The sequence below is a fragment of the Coturnix japonica genome, chromosome 9 (assembly GCF_054131305.1).
Source record: "Coturnix japonica strain WE chromosome 9, WE-NBRP24, whole genome shotgun sequence".
NCBI classification, from domain to species: Eukaryota; Metazoa; Chordata; class Aves; order Galliformes; family Phasianidae; genus Coturnix; species Coturnix japonica.
Genome location: NC_140671.1, coordinates 16812893 through 16827392, shown reverse-complemented (window position 1 = coordinate 16827392; position 14500 = coordinate 16812893).

The following is a 14500-nucleotide window of genomic DNA, read 5'->3' as shown; positions in this document are numbered from 1 at the left end:
GGGTTCCATTCATGGATAACAGACCATGGGCCAAGTAAACTGTCCTGTGATCAAAGAACTCAAAGTTTCTGGCTCAGTACCAACCTCTGAGACAATTGTTCATTGCTTTGCTTTCCAAGCCTGCTCTGTGTCCCTCACTGCCACTGAAGGTATAGAACAAAAAATCACTTGATCTCCCACTTTGTGAACTAAATGGCCTAAATTCCTGAAATCTCTTTTTATAGTTTGTAGTCTTATCTAAGAAATTTCATCACTGCCCACCTAAACTATGAGTAGTGGAAAATAATCAGTGGACCTAACCAGCATTGGGAGTTTCCTCATTATGTCCCTGACCTGAAACCAAGAAGGCAGCAGACTTACTGACAACTGGGGTCCAGTCTGCAAATGGGGCCCTCTATTCCTCTGAGAAGGGAGTCACCCACCACGGCCACCCTTCTTTCTTTCATGGCAGAGGAAGTCACAAGGCTTGGTAGTGACTGCCTTGCATTAGGTTTCCTCCTAGGCAGATCCTCCATTGCCTCCCCATTCTTATCTCCTTCAGATTTCAGAGTGTCAAACCTGTTGCTTAGATGGATCAGGGGTCGAGGGCTAGGCAGGCATGGGGGGGCTCCTGTGATGTTGAGTTGGGACTCTCTTCCAACCCTTCTCATCAGTCAGGTCTGTCTGACTGTGACAGGGCAGGGAGTCAACCACTTTTCTGGGGGTATCTGCCTGGCAGCCTTCCCTCAGGGATGCCAGCAAGTCACTCCACCAGCCCATCTCCCGATCACACTCCCTGATGGTAAACTGTGAGTAAAACCTTGAGTAAAGTGAGAGTTCACCTAGACAAAAGTATGAGTAGAAACATGGACTGACGTGAGGGTAAACCCAGAGTAAACCCAGGATCCCATCCATTGGGCATGCACAGCCTCTGAGGGCAACTTTTTCCAGTGTTGCTGTGTAAAAATATAGGTTCCTCACATCTAACCTATGTCTCCCCTTTTTAATTTAAATCCGTTTCCATTTGTCCTGTTATCAACAGACCATCCCATCCTTATTCTAGCGTTAGGCATCTCATCCTCAGATGAAAACCCTGGGGCTGAATTGGGATCAGTTTTTCAAAGAACCACAGGAGCTACAAGTTCACCTAGCTGAGTTCAGATGTGCACAGTGAGGTGTCTGTGTGTGAGTCCCTCATCTGAATCCTTGGTTTTTATTCCACAGGGACTGCACTACTCATACACAGTCTCTCAGTGATGCCCAAGATGCCTTGGGTGATCCTAGTTTTGTGCTAGTGCTTGTAAACTGTGACGGAAAATCTATGAGATAGACACCTCCTTCTGGAGCATCAGCTGAGGGCCAGAAGGGAGGTATTCTTGGCCATCCTAAATACCACCTCAGCCACGTGCTTAGGGCACCCATTGTGTCTTTTGCACCTGACCCCATGGAGTATGTAGTGATATTCAGCTTATCAAAAGGATGAGCTCAGAACAGAAGAGGCAGATCTTCCTCTCTGCTCCATCTGTGGCATAGTCTGGATTTCAAGGCATTGCAAAGCTATGGCACATCTACGTTCTTGCACTGATGACACTTTAGCATGCTCTGGGCTCGCATTTCAATGGCATCTAATAAATCTAGGGTCATACCTGTTGACAGGAAGCTGGCAAATGTTGTCTCATTGTAAGGAAGAGCAAGAAAGATGACACGGGCAACTATGGACCTGTCAGTCTCACTACAGTGCTTGGTAAAATTATGGAGAAAATGATGGTGGGAGTTATGGAAAAACAACTGAAGGACAGGTCACAGACAACACAAGATACAGAGGGGAAGGTCCTATTTAATTTCAGGTCTTTTTATGACACCTTTATCCATTGAGCTGAACAAGGGAAGGCAGTTGATGTAATCCTTGAGGATTTCAGTAGAGCTTTTGATACTATTTCTCCAGCACCCTTCTGGACAGAAATTCCTGCATACAGCTAGACAGAAACAAAACGTGGTGTGTTGTAATACAAGAAGAATTTTACAGAGCAGCAGCCATGGATTGAGATAAGGAGTTCACAGAGCAGCAGCTGCGGAGCAGGATAAACAGCATGAGAACAAAGGACATCTCTAGGAAAAGAATGAATGGCTCGTGGCTTTGAAGGGGGGTTATAGGGTTGTTATTGCAGTAGCTTTCCTCCAATTAGCGTGTGTGATTTTTGGACACCCTTGTCTGTCTCCTATAAAAGTCTGGCTTTCGGGCAATAAATTGATGCAGCTATATGTAACTATATTGGTGTTTCTCTGTTTGACACAGCACGCTGACATTTTGCCTTTCAGGTTCACCAGCAGTGGTGGGTGAGCAGTTGGCCAGTAGTTCTGTCCCAAAGGATTATAGTCAGTGGGTTCCATTGGGCTGGTAGATGGTCACTGTCAGAGCTCCCCAGGGTTCCATTTTAGGGCCACTTTCCTTTCATGTTTATGCAGATGACTTGCATGCAGGACTAGAAGATGTTCTGAGCAAGTTTGCTGATGAGACCAGATGAGGAGGTGTTGTTGCCTCCACTTAGGGTGGAGAGGACTTGCAGAGAGATGTGGACAAGTCAGAGAAGTGGGTACCAGTTGGTACTAAGCACCAAGTGCATAAAGTATAACAAGAACAAGTGCCTGATTGTGCACCTGGGTATGGGCAACCCTGGACATAAACACTGTCTGTATATTGGACACATGAGAGATGTCTGACTGAAAAGGATTGGGGGTCCTGCTCAACATAAAATTTTAAGTGAGTCAGCAGTGTGCCCAGCCAGCCAAGAAGGCCAACAGTCCCCTAAAGTGCATCAAGCAATTTATTGCCAGCTGGGTGGGAGAAAGGTTTGTCCCTCTTTGCTCTGCATTGCTACTGCCTCACCTGGAGCACTGGGTGCACTTCTGTGCAATGCAGAACATAAAGAACATCAAACTATGGGAGAGTGTGCACAGGAGGGCACTGGAACTGAGAGATCTGAAGTTCAGAGTTTCACTGGGATTGACTGCTTGTTCAGACTGGGCCCTTCTCACACCCCACATCCTGTGATGAGACACAGGGCACATGTGGGATATGAACTTTAACAGCATCCTTGCACCACATGCAAATGCTTTTCCCAGTGCTTCAGTGTTCCACCACCCATTGCTTTCAACATAGTTTTCAACACCCCATTGTATCTTTTAATTTTACCAGAAGCTGGTGCATGGTAGGGGATATGATAAATCCACTCAATGCCATGAACTTTGGCCCAAGTATTTATTAAGGGAATTTTTGAAATGTGTCCCATTATGAGACTCAGTTCTTTCTGAGGTGTCATGTCTCTATAGGACTTGTTTCTAACAACCCAATATTGTGTTTCTGGCAGTAGCATGGGGTACTGCGTATGTTTCAAGCCACCCAGTGGTTGCTTCCACCATGGTAAGCACAAAACGCTTATCATTATGAGATCCTGGCAAGGTGACATCATTCACCTGTCACTCCTCCCCATATTTATACTTTTGCCTTGGCCTTCCCCCCAGAGAGGCTTCATATTCTTGGCTTGTTTAATTATGGCACATGATTCACAGTCATGAATAACCAGTGCAATAGCATCCATAGTTAAGTCCACCCCTCAGTCTCTAGCCCAATTATATGTTATGTCCATTCCTTGATGGCCTGAGGTCTCATGGAACCATCAAGCTTGAAATAATTCACTCTTGTTCTGCCAGTCCAAGTCTATTTGAGCCACCTCAATTCTGGCAGCTCGACCTACCTGATGGTTGTTTTGTTGTTCTGCAATAGCCCGACTCTTGGGCAAGTGTGCATCCACGTGACACACCTTTACAATCATATCTTTTTTTTGAGCAGTTATGTTTTTCTACAGTTCAGCAGCCCAAATAGGTTTACACCTCCGTTGCCAGTTATTTTGTTCCCACTGCTGTAACAACCCCCATAAGGCATTTGCCACCATCCATGAGTCAGTATAAAGATAAAGCATTGGCCACCTCTCCCGTTCAGCCACATCTAAGGTCAGCTGGACAGCTTTTACCTCTGCAAACTGACTTGATTCTCCTTTACCTTCAGTGGCCTCTGCGACCTGTCGTGTGGGGCTCCAAACAGCAGCTTTCCATCTCCGATGCTTCCCTACAATATGAAATGATCCATCAGTGAAAAGAGCATATTTCTTTTCATTTTCTGGTAGTTCGATGTATGGTGGGGCCGCTTTAGCACATGACACCTCTTCTCCTGGTGATGTTCCAAACTTTTTATCTTCAGTCCAGTTCATGATCACTTCTAAAATTCCTGGACGATTGAGGTTCCCCATCCGCGCTTGTTGTCTAATCAGTGCAATCCACTTGCTCCAGGTGGCATCGGTAGCATGATGGGTGGAGAGAACCTCCCCTTTCAACATCCGGTTCATCATTGACAGTCGAGGTGCCAGAAAGAGCTGCATTTCAGTACCAGCTACTTCGGAAGCAGCCCGAGCCCCCTCATACGCGGCTAAGATCTCCTTCTCAGTTGGAGTGTAGCACTCTTCAGACCCCTTGTACGCTCAGCTCCAGAATCCCAGGGGTCGGCCTTGGGTCCCTCCTGAGGCTCTTTGCCACAAACTCCAAGTGGGACCTTTCTCTCCAGCAGCAGTATAGAGGATGTTCTTTACATCCTGTCCAGTCCGTACTGGCCCCAGGTCCATGGCACAGGCTATCTCCTGTTTAATCTGTTCAAAAGCCTGCTGCTGCTCTGGGCCCTATGCAAAATCATTCTTCTTCTGCATCACCTGATAAAGGGGGCTTACAATGAGGCTGTAGTTTGGAATGTGCATCCTCCAAAAGCCCACTGCACCCAGGAAAGATTGTGTCTCTTTCTTGCTAGTTGGTGGAGACATGGCAGTGATTTTGTCAATCACTGTTGGGATGTGATGACATCCATCCTGCCACTTTATACCTAAGAACTGAATTTCCTGGGCAGGCCCTTTTACTTTGCTTCACTTAATAGCAAAACTGGCTCATAGAAGAATTTGAATTATTTGCTCTCCAGCACAGCAGCACTCAGTGGGGGTGTGACCTCATTCAGGCCACGGTAGTCTACTGTCAGCCTCCATTCTCCACTGGCTTTACGCACTGGCCATATGGAGCTGTTAAAAGGTGAGTGAGTTTTACTGATCACACCCTGATTCTCCAACTGGCGAATCAAATCATGAATGGGGAGCAAGGAATCCCTGTTGGTGCGATACTGCCGTCTGTGCACTGTCTTTGTAGCAATCGGTACCTGCTGCTCTTTTATTTTTACTCGTAGCAGCCTCACAACAGACGGGTCCTCTGACAGGCCAGGCAAAACAGACAGCTGCTTAATGTTGTCCATATCTACAGCAGCGATTCCAAAGGCCCAGTGATACCCCTTAGTATCCTTGAAATGCCCTCTTCTGAGGTATCCTCAATACCAAGTATGAACGGAAACCCTGGACCACTCACATAGGATGTTTTTTCCAGTCTTTACCAGTGAGGCTTATTTCAGCCTCCAACACAGTCAATTCTTGAGAGATATCCAGAAATATGGATTGATTCTGTCCCTTCATGACTGGAGGGCATTAGGGTGCACTGTGCACCAGTATCCACCAGTGCCTTATATTTCTGTGGTTCTGATGTGCTAGGCCATCAAATCCACACAGTCCAATAAACTCTATTATCCCTTCCACTCCCTTGAATGAGGGCAGGGCCCCTCTATTGGTTACCTGTGATAACTGGAGCAGCCGTACTGGTGGTTGGACTGTTTTGTAGTTCCCTCACCCGTGCTCATAGTACAGGAGTAGGCTGGTCATGCCACTTCCTCGTGTCTTCTCTGTGGTCACGTAGGTAACACCACAAGGAAACACACAGTGCAATTTACTGTTGTTCCTTGCTCAATCTGGAAAGCGCTTGTGTCTAATAGCTGAGAATTTTAATGATACACATGAAGGCTTTATGGTCGTTAATTTCTTTACGATCTCTCGCCTTCAACTGAAGCAGCAGCTAGGCCAATTACCAAGTGACACCAAGGAGATGAAGTGGCAAAATGGCGATTTATTGAAACAGACACATCCTTATATAACCTACGCCTTTTTGTCTACACCCACTGTATTACACTAAGATTCTTCCAGAATATGGGGAAGGGCCTGTCACATCACAACAAGCTACCGTCCCAGCTGTCCCAACAGCGAAGCAACCAGGTAACAAGAGATTCATTCTGGTGCTGTGTGAACTCCTTTCTTACGCCTTCGATTTCAGTCATCTTCAGGGATCGACAAACAGTAACAGAGATTTCCTCCTCATCACTCTCTTCTTCATGACACTTTTCCTTTTTCCTTTCTCGGTACTTATCCAGACCTGTCACCTGGATCTTCTGTTGCCTCCTCCTCCACTTCTTTTTTCCGTTCTAGACGTGAGGACACCCATTTCCATTTCTTGCCTTCCACAAGGGCAACTGATATTGTTACTGGTGCCTCCTGTGACTGATCAAAATTGACTTGGGGATTTCCCTTTTTGGCTAGAACCTCAGCTCGGAAATTCTCTCTTTTCGGAACAGTGTTATATAGAGCACGGTAAGCACAAGCCAAGCCCCAAATAAGTCATACCCCCTTAGATCTATCTAGGCTGCGCCATCCCTGACTCAAATACTGGCTTAGTTTCTCGGGATCCCACAGGTGTTCAAGAGTTAAATCCCATGACATTGCAGGCCCCCATGTCTTGGCGAACCTGAAGGCAAAAGTCAGCGTTCTAGGACAAACAACCACACACCAATATAGTTAAATATAGCTGTGTCCATCTATTGCCTGAAGAGCCGTACTTTTATAGCAAACAAACAAGGGTGTTCAAAAATCACACGTACTAATTGGAAGAAAGCTTCTGCAATAAGAACCCTAAAACCCCGCTTCAAAGCCACGAGCCTTTCACTCTTTTGCTAGAGGTGTCCTTGGTTCTCATGCTGTTTATCCTGCTCTGCAGCTGTAAGGTGCTCTGTAAAGTGCTTATCTTGATCCATGGCTGCTGCTCTGTAAAATTCTTCTTGTATTACAACAGAATGGCAGTTCCCTGGGGTCTCCAGCACACCCCCAGCCAGCTGGCAAATGCCACTGAGGACCTTTAGGAAAGACATGCCCTGGGTAGTGACAATGTTCACTGGACAACTGTGAGCCCCACAATGGGTCTCGTACCTGTGTGCCATCTTCTGAACACCAGTAGCACGGTGTAGATGCAAGGCCCAGCCAGGCAAAATCAAAACATGCTTCTGGAAGGGGATCCTTTCTGAAGAGTCGTTACACTAATGAGAGGACCACAAACATTCACTCAGCGAACTCCAAATCTCTGTGCCTTTGCAGGCCTAGGGTCTTGTTTGGTTCACAGAGACATGGTGGGTTGATTCTCAGCTCTGTACTGTAGCAAATGGGGTACAGATTCTGCATGACGGATGGGCAAGGAAGAAGAGAAAAGGCTGCTGCCATCCATGAGAGGGCACTGAGCTCTGCCTGGGGATGGCAGAGGAGCCAGCTGAGAACTGATGGAAAGGGCTCAGAGAGGAGAGCGGCAGATTCTGTTCCTTGCTTCCTGATCAGGAAGAACAAGAAGAGGGGACAGGCAGGAATCTGAGTTACAGCTGGAATGGAATTGTTTTCTTCAGACTGTCTGCTGTGGTGCAGTGTTTTGGTTCTAGGAGAAAACCATTGATAACACTCTGATGTTTACAGCTGCTGCTAAGCAGTGTTGTACAGAGCCAAGGCCATGGTCAGTGGAGGGCACATGGAGCTGGGAGGGAACAGAGTGAGGACAGCTGACTGATAGTGGCCAAAGGGACGTTCTCTATCAGCTGACAGCAAGCAGAAATTGTATTGAAAGGGGTGGGAGTTCATCTCAGTCTCTTCACTGCCCAGGGTCCAGCTGAGCATCAGTCTGGTGGTGCTGAGCAAGTGCTTGTGCATCAGTTGTTACATACAATTCCATATCAACGGATATATAGTGATAACTATTACTCCACTTCTTTTATCTCTCTTAGTAAACTACTTTGTTACAACCCAGAAGTTGTACTCTTTTTCCCAGTTCTCATCCCCATCCCACTGGGAATTGGGCAGTGCACAAAGCACTGTGTGCTGCTGAGCCACATGTTGGGTTCAACAACCACTGTCATTTTGGTGCCTGATGTGAGGCTCCAAGGGTTGAGATAGCAGCACAACTGTCCAGAGCGGACAGGGCTTTGTGGGAGCTGGAGAAGTGCAGGCCATGGTGCTGATATGTGTGGATGTGCTCCCTATGTGTGGAGCTTGTTGAGTCTTCTCATGAAGCTTCACTGCACAGCTCCTTACTTGGTGCTTGGATGCTGCATTAGGGTATTTATTTTGCTATGCTGTTTGACCTCAGTTTGTACCACGATAAAATTGGCAGCTGACAAAGTGAAGTTTTGTGCACATTCAGCTCTGCGGTCATCTTTGGGTTTTGGAAGTAATATTTTCCATATGATTAGGAATTACACAATTTACATTGTCGCCTCTGTGAGTCCGGGGGTGTACTGGATATTGTGTTGAGGGACATGGTTTAGTGGGAGCTATAGGTAATAGGTGAACGGTTGGACTGGATGATCTTTTAGGCCTTTTCCAACCTTGGTGATTCTATGAATCTATGATTGAGGTTAAACAATTATTCAGGAATATCAGTGAGAGATCTGCCCCAAGGTGAGAAGGCTCTGCATGGCAGAGGGTGTGGGACGGTCTGGGCAGCTGCCTGGAGTGGTGGGCACCCCCAGGGCTTTGGAACTTCATCTCCGAGCAACTGCAGGATCCTGATAAACTGGTAGAATACTGGGGGCAGGTCTGCTGTGGCACTGGTAACCCCCAAGAGGCACAAATGACTGCAGTGTGCCAGATCCAGAGAGCTGGATCTGCTGACAGTGCTGCAGCCTCTGCAACTCCTGGCACAGACCATGCAGCAGCTCCAAGGTTTTGCTACACGTCCTGCAGTTGCTCCAAGCTCTGGGCAGATCCCTCTGTCACTCCACCCCTCATAATGAGCTCTGCAGTTACTCCTGCTACGGGTCCTGTAGCTGTTCCAAGTATGGTAATAAGAAAATGGTACAAATTCCTCCCAAGGGAGGAAGTACAGCCCTGCGGTGGCTCCAACCCCTCCAATGAGCCCAGTGGCTGCTCCAACATAGTCACAGGTCCTGTGGTGGTTCCAGCTCTGGCAATGAACTCTGAGGTCACTTCAACTCCTGCAACAGCCCAACAGCCACTTCAGCTCCTACAGTGAACCCTGTGGCTGTTAAAACCCCTGCAACTAATCCTGGACTTGCAGACAGATGCGCATAGGGATTAGTTCATATATGTTTGCAACTGCATATGTTGTATATGTGTGAAAATACACTAAATATATTATATATGTATAAATACATTTGTCATAATTATTATCCTTTTCTTTTTCTCTTTGTCTCAACCCATAAACCTTAAACCACAGCACTGCCTTGAGATGCTTACGGATCTCCTTGGGACTATTCAATCTGATCTGGTCACACAGTGAAGAGCACCTGAAGATCTCAAGGTTTTCTCAGGGAGCAGCTCCTGAGGTATATTCCTTACACCAGCTTTGGAAGAGGCCTCCCTCCAGTTCTCTGGTCCTGCTCTAAAGGGGCCCTCTTGTTATGGCAGTGCCAGCAAGGAGACCAGCTCTGACAGACCTGTTCATATTGCCGGCTACTGACTGCAGCCCTGGATTGCTGCTGTAGAGGCAACAGGACTGTTGTGAGACACACAAGACCTTCAGGACTGCACAAATGAGAGGACTCAAGAGCACTGCAGCTCTGGTAAGAACACATGAATGAAAAGAGCACGTTGAGCTGCTGTCTGTGGCTGTACCTCCCCAAATCCAGGCAAAGTAGGAAGAAAGAAAATCTAAGTAAGTCTATTTTGAAAGCTTTTTAGGTATCTTATAACATATTCAGGGAATCTGGTTCCATGTTTACATGAGTTCTTGGAGTGAGAAAATGGAAATTAGGTAGGAAAGAATTTAAATACATTTTTATTTATAAGTTCAATAACATTTTTTTTTTTTGCACATTCCTATATCTCACATAATCAAACAGACAAAGATGCATAAAACATAAAGAACCACCACTGGGAATCCTATTGAGGAAGTTGTGCATTTTATTGTAGCTGGAATAGTGCTTATTGCAACACCTTCCTGAAAGCGTGCTTGATCTCCCTGTTCCTCATGCTGTAGATAATAGGGTTTAGTGTTGGAGGAACCACTGCATACAGAAGTGCCACTGTCAGATCCAGGAGTGGGGAGGAAATGGACGGGGGCTTCAGGTAGGCAAAAGCACCAGTGCTGAGAAACAGGGAGACCACAGCCAGGTGAGGGAGGCACGTGGAGAAGGCTTTGTGCCGTCCCTGCTCAGAGGGCATCCTCAGCACAGCCATGAAGATGTGCACATAGGACACAACTATGAAAACAAAGCAACCAAAGCCTAAACTGACACCAAAAAAGAGAAATACAAATTCCATGAGGTAGGAGCCAGAGCAGGAGAGCTTGAGGATCTGTGGGATTTCACAGAAAAACTGGTTGACAACATTGCCTTGGCAGAGAGGCAGTGAAAACGTACTGGCAGTGTGCAGCAGGGAATTGAGAACCCCAGTGCCCCAGGCAGCTGCTGCCATGGTGGCACAAGCTCTGCTGTCCATCAAGGTCCCGTAGTGCAGGGGCTTGCAGATGGCAACGTAGCGGTCATAGGACATGATGGTGAGAAGGGAATACTCTGCTGAGAGGAAGAAGGAAAAGAAAAAGAGCTGTGCAGCACATCCTGTGTAGGAGATGGCCCTGTTGTCCCAGAGGGCGTTGGCCATGGCTTTGGGGAGAGTGGTGGAGATGCAGCCCAGGTCGAGGAGGGCCAGGTTGAGGAGGAAGAAGTACATGGGGGTGTGCAGGCGGCGGTCGCAGGCTACGGCTGTGCTGATGAGGCCGTTGCCCAGGAGGGCAGCCAGGTAGATGCCCAGGAAGAGCCAGAAGTGCAGGAGCTGCAGCTGCCGCGTGTCTGCCAACGGCAGCAGGAGGAACTCGCTGATGGAGCTGCTGTTGGACATCTGCTGTTGTTGGGCTTGGAGTCCTGCTCAGAGTGCAGAAGATAATGACAAGTCCAGACCATTCTCAGACACACTCCTCCTGCTATAATATGAAATGTTTTTATTCTCTTACAACAGTGTACATTTAGCACCATTACTTGCATTTAATTTCATGTATTTCAGCATTCCTTAAGCAGAAGCAGCATATGGAGCTCTAACCTTCCTTTTATTTTCTTATGCCTTCTCCCTGGATATTTTCATCTGTTTCATGTCTCATATCTTTACCCCAAGTGCTCTTAGAGCCCCCTACCCGAGCTTCTGTGGCATTCAGTTTCAGTTAGAAAATGCTGCCTGTTTGTAGGATAAGTGAATTATTCATGCCTACAGAAAATGATGATAATTCCATCCTTTGAGAAAGGGGAGACTGAAAGCACATCATGTGTGAGTGTTCACAAAACAAGCAATTGATTGATGAAAAATTCTCAGAACTCTTATTGCCCCTTTTAGATTTCTGACTCCAAAACTCTTTGCCTCAGAACAGGAAACGGAAACCCCCTGCCTTGGCTCTCCTCTTGCAAAGTGCCCTCAGAAACATTCCGTTGTGCAGTGGAGTTGTGATCCCCTGCCCCAGGCAGCAGCTGTGGCAGCACAAGCCCTGCCGGGGGGCTCCTTCTCCCCACCCGTCTCCCTGCAGCACCCTGGGCAGCTCCCCGGGCAGGCTGAGTGCTGAGCCTGGCAGGCGGCAGAGTCCCATACCCGGCACACAGCCCCTGGGGCACAGCAGGGACCCTGCTCTGCAGGACAGCCCTGGGCACCCGCCTGCAGCCCCAGGTGCACAGCCTGCAGCCGTGCTGGGACATGCAGCCCTCAGGGCTGTGATTTCATACTGCAGTATGGAAGCCCTCAGCTGGAGCAGAAGGCTTTTTCCACAGTAAAGAAACATGCAGTGCCTGCATCCAGATCTCCTATGGGATGTCCCAAATTAAGTTGACCCTCTATGAAAAGCAGCTCATGGTCTGCAGTGAGACTTACCCTGTCATGGTCTGTGAGCAATGCTCCTGCAGTGAGCTCACAGCCCGCTCACACCACACACATCCTGCAAGCTCTCTTCAGTTTCTCTCCTCTCCTTCTGTCACCTGCAGGCTGTGCTGTGCACAAGAGCTGCTCCTGGGCACAGCTGTCTCTCTGCAGCCCTGCACACTTTTATGAGCTCCCTGTGTCCCAGGAGCCTGGACAGGCAAGCAGCAGATTATGTCATTTTTATCTTTCCGACTTGTCTCCCCTGACATGTCCCTGGGTCCTCATGGCCAACAGCTCCTGAAAGACAACAGCATCATGACTGTGCTTTGAAATTCGCTCAATTAACCACCACATGTCCAGTGGTCAGTGACTGATTGGAGACATATGGGGAGTGCTCCCAGAGATCGTTTGATGAAACAATAAGGGCAACCAGACAAGGAAGGCAAGGTTTGGACTTTCCCTGTGCAGGGCAGTGATCCAGCTGAGGCAGTGCAGGAGTCTCATCCCTTGACAGAAATCCTGGAGCTGAAATGGGATTCAGCTCCCTACACACCCACAGGAGCTGGGATTCCTCTGGTTCAGTTCAGAAGAGCACAAGGAGTTGCCTGCATGTGAGCTCCTGCTCTGAGTCCTCGGTCCTTCAGCTGGGAGGCAGCTGCTCACACACAGACACTGGGTGATGCCCAAGGTGCCTGGGCTGCTCCTGATGTGTGCCAGTGCTTGTAAACCGTGTGGGAAATCCCTGAGATAGACAGCTCTTTCCTGGGCATCAGCCGAGGGCCAGAGAGGGGATAGCACTGGCTGTCTGGTGAATTCACTCACAGCTGCAAGAGCAGCACAGGGCCTTAAGGAAAGCCATGCCCATGGTGTGACCATGTTGCTGTGTCAACTCCAAGGCCCACGATCAGTCTAATGTTTGTGTGCCACCTTCTGCACACTGATACCATAGATTAGCTATCCAGTCAGGCTATGTCCAGTGATGCTTTCCAATTAGGATGTTTACTTCTGTGGTTTTGCACTAATGCAAACACCAACACACAAGAAGCTAGAAATCTTGATAGAGCTGCAGGCCTGAGCTCCTGTTTGGACCATGGGGACACAGTTTAATGGCTTCCACAACTGCACTGTAGCACAAGGGGGATACCGAGTCTTTAGGATGGATGGGCGAGGAGATAAAGAAGGGTGGATGCCCTCTGTGAGAGTGCACTGAGCTCTGCCTGGGGATGGAAGAGCAGACAGGTCAGAGCTAATGGAAATGGCAAACAGAGGAGACCATCAGTGTCTTTTCCTGTCTTCCTGATCAGGGAGAGTAAATGGAAGGTGCCCTCTGCAGACAGATGGGAATCTGATGTTGTCTGTCCCTTGTCCCATTTGGTGGCCTTTGTCACTCCATTATCTGCAGCAGGGACAGCACAGCAGGGCATGTGGCATCCAGCAGATCCATGGAGAGCACAGATGGCAGCTTCTTGACCAAGCAGTGGAGGAACCAAAGAGGAGAGGTGCTCTGCTGGATCTCATACTCTCCGGCATGGAAGGACTTGTGGGAACTGCGAAGGTGAAAGGGGCATCAGGCCACGTGCAAGATGCAAATGTATCTCTTTTAATTTATTTATTTATTTTGAGGCTGTAAGCTTAATAGTTGATCATAAATGTCAATAAAACTGAAACAAATAATTGAAGACAAAGATGGAAATCATTGAAATTGTGTTAACCCTTCTCAACATGAAAAATTCTCATGAGTCTTGTTCCATTTTAAGTTGTAAATATGAATCTTTGAGGTGATTTGATGTCTTTTTTTTTCTTTTACTGAAACTACAATGTTTTCCAGAACTGTGTTCGCTGGACACAAATGTCTTCAGATTCAGAGACACAGACAGTGGTGCCAGTGCCAATGCCCTGTGACTATAGCCCGGTGCCCAGCACTACTCTTCCCTGCTGCCTATTTGATGTGTCTCATCCTCCAAGTTTTTTCAGCTCTCCTAAATAAATGGCCATGGTTAAGGGCATGTTTTCAGCAGGCCATTTGGGCACAAACTACTCCCACTGCCCTCCAGATTTCTCCATCCCTTGCTCTTTGTTCAGTCAGATACCTCCCAATTATCTGTCTGATTTCTGACTTTCAGGGGGATTACTGGAATTTGTTCCATCTCCCCAAAGTCTGAGAATCAGTGAGAATGTGTTAACCCGTCTCAATGTGTGAAATACTCACAAGTCCTGATCAATTTTAAGTTGATACCTCTCAACTACCTGGCTGATCTATCCCAGGGAGATTACTGGAATTTGCTCTATCTACCAGAGTCTGATGGCCTCTGTTTTCAACTACTTCACTGTGATTCAATCTATCCTATCCTACCTCAGAATAAATCATTTCTTTTAAAAGTATTCCATATGAAAGACAAACTTCAATAGATGCAGCTTGAACATGGCATGCAGTTGATCAC